General features: G+C 51.8%; 1 pseudogene; it reads right to left on the reverse strand.

Moving 5' to 3' along the window:
* Positions 1 to 1,539: 1,539 nt before the first annotated feature.
* LOC113630797 (apoptosis-associated speck-like protein containing a CARD) lies at positions 1,540 to 4,178 on the reverse strand (annotated as a pseudogene).
* Between the last annotated feature and the right edge of the window lie 349 nt (positions 4,179 to 4,527).

Consider the following 4,527-nt stretch of genomic DNA (forward strand, 5'->3'; position numbering starts at 1 on the left):
TTTGGCTGCAGAAGTTGTGTCCTTAACCAGTATGCTGTGGCTGGTAGAACTCTGAGCCTCGCCCTTCCTCCCCCTCCAATAAAAAGGAAAAATAAAGCCCCCAAGAAGTCTTTCAACTTAGTGGAGCTGTTTCTTCGAACCATACCTTTTGCCTCAGGCCTGCCCTGGTTTTTGTAGCTGCTCTGTTTGAGCATCTGCTGTGCAGGGAAGTGTTAGTTATGGCTCCATCTCATGAGAAGCACTGGGTTCCTGTGAAGTTTTTGAAGAAATCCTCTGTCAGACACTAGACATACACAGGAACTGCTGTTTATTATTTTTCACATGCAAGGCACTGTACAGAGGTTGAAAATATGTCTTTTTATGGGGCTTACTCTAATGGGAGGGTCTTGTGTGAAAATAGACATGACAATATGGTTTGCTCTCCCACAGGGACAGTAGGTGAAAATGCCACTGGAGACCAGAGGAAGGCCACCTGTGGGCATGCTAGGACAGATGGGTTTCAAGGTGTCCAGAGTTAAGGGACCAATGTGTGCTAGGGCATGGGGTGTAAGTAGTGTTGGGATCCAGGGGTAGGTGAAAAGGAAGGTAGGAGAGGTTGGATGGATCATTCAGGATCAGGCTGGAAGAGGGGCTTAGGTGTCCTAGTGTTAGAAGGGAGTCCATTTCCATCATCAGTTTTGATCACTCAGGACCTTGAAGGTGGTTGACTAGAAGCAGGGAGATCAGGAAGCCTGTTGTGGGTAAGACATGAAGGCATAAGCCAGATGGGGGTAGTGAAGTTGAAAAGGAAGGTGTTTGGATATAAGCTGGAAGACTGACTAAATCTGGGCTTTATGGAACAGGCTAGGATTTCTTATTTTCTGGTTAGGCTGCTGCTGTTGCCATATGTCGAGATACAGGGGTAGTAAAAGGAAGACAACTTCAGTTTGGGAAATGGTAAGGTCCTTGCAGAACGTAAGTGAACAAACACATCTCAGGGATTGAATAAGGCTTGGTTTATAAGATTTAAGAAGACTTGGTAGAAAAGGGCTGAGGGTGAAATGGGGAACATCAGCATTTATTTTATGGAGTGGTTGACTAAAGAAGATAAGCCCAGGGGATCCTCAGTATTGGGGCTGGATCCCGATTTGGGGGAAGCTCAGCTTTCCTCCTGGAGTCCTAAATGGCATTAGGAGCAGTCCCATGTGACTGTGTAGCCTTGACAGTGGTCATTAGCTTAGCTTCTTGGTAGCTTCCTCCTACAGCAAATTACTTGTTCTCTCCTGTTGCTCTGGTGATCTGGTCATCAGAATAGGGAAATGTTACACAGACTGTGTGTGTGTGTGTGTGTGTGTGTGTGCGTGTGTGTGTGTGTGTGTGTGTGTGTGTGTGTGGAGGGAGGCGGGGAATAAAAACTACATTTGCTAATTCTTGTGTTTAGGGAGGGTATTCCAGGTGAAGCCTTCATACAGGTTTGTTCATTCTGCACTGGTGTATCATTGTGAATGGTACAACCTTGCACCCTCATACCTGGATCCCTGAGTCTGATGATCTGACTCCTAAGGATAGGATAACTGGCCTCCTTGGGGCCTGCCTGTTGCTTTGCGTCCACCCCTTCTAAGCCAGAAAGAATTTGGGTGCAAAATGTACTCAGGAAGTGGTCCTAGGATCCTGGTTCCCTAACAGCCTCTGGAAAGGCCCCTTAAGTGCTGTTTTCTGGAAATAAATATCCGTATTTTCTTTTGTTGGCACAATTCCATCAAGAGAAGGAACAGCTACTAGAACTCATTTCCTAAAGTTCTACTTTTGTGGTTGGCATGTTTTCTGGGCAAAGTGTGACCTATAACCCCTCTTGTACTAGGTGGGAGGGAGCAGAAGGAGGAGTGACACCTGCTGGTGTCCGTGCCAGAAGGAGCCCTAGGGACACTCGGTGGCTTGTGCTCTTCTGTCCTGTTTAGATGATACTCTTGTCACTTCCCCTGAAAATTACTCTCATTTTGCAAATTTTTTTTCCTATGAAAAAGTGAGAGATTGAGAAGCTTGGTAGACGAGTCTGTTTCTAAATGCATCTGTCAAATATGGCCCCCCACAGTTCCAGGCCCTTTGTACATACCTCTATTTTAACTTTTAGACCGTGGCCACAAGGCTAACTTGTATTCACAGGTCTCAAGGGCAGACCCTCTGGGGTGGCATTGAAGGAGCCACAAAATGGTGAGGGACTATTCCATGGTGACTGAGGCAGGAAGGATGAAGTGTCTGGGGAGCCTGCTGCCCCAGGAACAGGCGGAAACTAGAGCTTCACCTGAGCCTCTGTGGGGCTTGGATGTGTAGCTCAGCTCCGCATGTGCTTCCAGGCTGGAAGTAGGAAACACACCAAGTACAAGCTGGTTTTTCATATATCGTGTATAAAAAAAATCAGAGACTCCAGGTAAGATGGCTGGAACAGCCAGGGGTCGTCTGTGGGACCGCTGCTGGGGAAGATGCCTCAGCTCTGCTCCAGGTCGACCACCAGGTGGGGCTGGGTGTCCCTCAGGGCCTGGAGGAGCAGATCCTTGCAGGTCGGGTTCCAGGCTGAGCAAAGCTGAGAGCTTCCTCATCTTGGTAGGATTGGTGCGCTCCACCCGCACTGCCTGGTACTGCTTCTCTGTCAGGACCTTCCCGTACAGGGCGTCCAGCACCCCATCCACGTCTGTGACCCGCGCAATGAGGGCCGCCCGATGCTGCTCCACAAAGTGCAGTGCTGGGGCGGGAGGGAGGAGAGGGGATGAGCTGGGACCAGGGTGGGTGCTGGAGCCTGTCCCTCTTGAACACTAGGCTTTCTTCAGAAATTGCCCTGAATGCAACCCTAAGCGGTGGGGCTCAAGGTGGGCATGCCACCGGGACTCTACATATAGTGGGATGGGTTTAACTTTGTCTCCCTTTCTCCTCCCAACCAGGCTCGGGCCCTGGAGGTGTGTGAGTAGGTGGGTGGGGAGGGTTGGCCTAGCTTTGCGCTCTCTGGGTGCTCTTGGCCTTGGGACAACAGATTTAGGCTGTGCAGGGGTGCAGTGGGGCGGGGCTGGTGAGGTGCCCAGGTAGGTGAGGTTGGGTGTTGAAGCCTTTACTCGGTGCTGTCTGGCGAGGGGCCTTCATCTCGGTTGGCACGGTTCCAGGGCCTGTAAGAAAATGTTAAGTGGTGTCTCCAAGTCTTTCTGGGGTCAGGGATCTCCTGGTCCGGAAGCCAAGGTCAGTACCAAGCCTCCCCAGCAGGAGAAGCTTTTATTAAAGGGTAGGAGGAACAGGAAGCGAAAGCGCGGGGAGAGGCAAATGTTCGGGTTGGAAGGAGGGTACAGATGAGGGCATACTGGTCTGCACCTCTGCGCGGAGGGTGGAGGAGGTGAGCTCCCCCTTGCCCCAGGTCTCCTGCATGCCCAGGTCACGAAGCACGAGCGCCGTGAGGTTGGCACCGTACGCCTCCAGATAGTGGCTGACGAGCTTGTCGGTGAGGTCCACAGCATCCGTGGGTAGCAGCGTCCCCCGCGGGATGCGTCCGTAGCCTTCATGCGGCGGCACTGAAAGCAGCTTCGTCTTGAACTTCTTGAACTCCTCTGCAGTCAGGTTCTCCAGCGCATCCAGGATGGCATCACGCGTGCACCCCATGGCTCCCGGGGTCCCCCACTGTAGCTCACTTGGGCTGTCTGCCAAGCAGGAGGTCTGCTCTGCGGCGGGACCTGGAACTCTCCGCCTTCTCTCAACTCCGGCCTCTGCCCCAGAACATTGCCCTAGGGTGTAAGGCTCCCGACTATCCCGTTCCTTCCCATCCTCTCCTGGCTATCGGGGGGTGCCCAGATCGCATCCTTTGGCTGGTCTGTGAGGTGGGACCCAGGAGACCGGGTGGAAAAGGGCTCGTGGGTGGTGCCTGCCTCTCCAGGCTTGGACTAGCTAGCACACATCAGGAACCTGGTTTATTGGAGCGCTAAGGCTTAGAACTGTGGAATTTTAGAACCCTGAAATCTCCATGTTTCCCTAAACCTTAGCATCCTCTCTGACATGTCATAGAATCAGAGTCATAGAATCCTAACAGCCAGACCATGTAGCTTCCCAAATTCTGGGGAATACTGGGGAGAAATGAGGTGTCAAAAGAGTGTAGAGGGCTTCCCTGGTGGCGCAGTGCTTGAGAGTCCACCTGCCGATGCAGGGGACACGGGTTCGTGCCCCGGTCTGGGAAGATCCCACATGCCGCGGAGCGGCTGGGCCCGTGAGCCACGGCCGCTGAGCCTGCACGTCCAGAGCCTGTGTTCCGCAATGGGAGAGGCCACAACAGTGAGAGGCCTGCGTACCGCAAAATATAAAAAATAATTAAAAAAAAGAGTGTAGAGATAACTGTGTGTGCTTTATCTCTCCAAACCTCAGTTTCGTTAGCTATAAAATGGGGATAAGAACACTCACTCTTCCACTTAGTAAATATTCCAACATAACGTGGGCTACCTGATGGTACCTGAGACCTTGACAAATGCTTCCTGGGAGAGCCAGAATTTGGTCCCCCAGGAATTGAATTTCTTGGGAAGT

The sequence above is a fragment of the Aethalodelphis obliquidens genome, unplaced genomic scaffold (assembly GCF_003676395.1).
Source record: "Aethalodelphis obliquidens isolate GAN/ISIS:26980383/991018 unplaced genomic scaffold, ASM367639v1 scaffold30, whole genome shotgun sequence".
In the NCBI taxonomy this organism is placed as follows: Eukaryota; Metazoa; Chordata; class Mammalia; order Artiodactyla; family Delphinidae; genus Aethalodelphis; species Aethalodelphis obliquidens.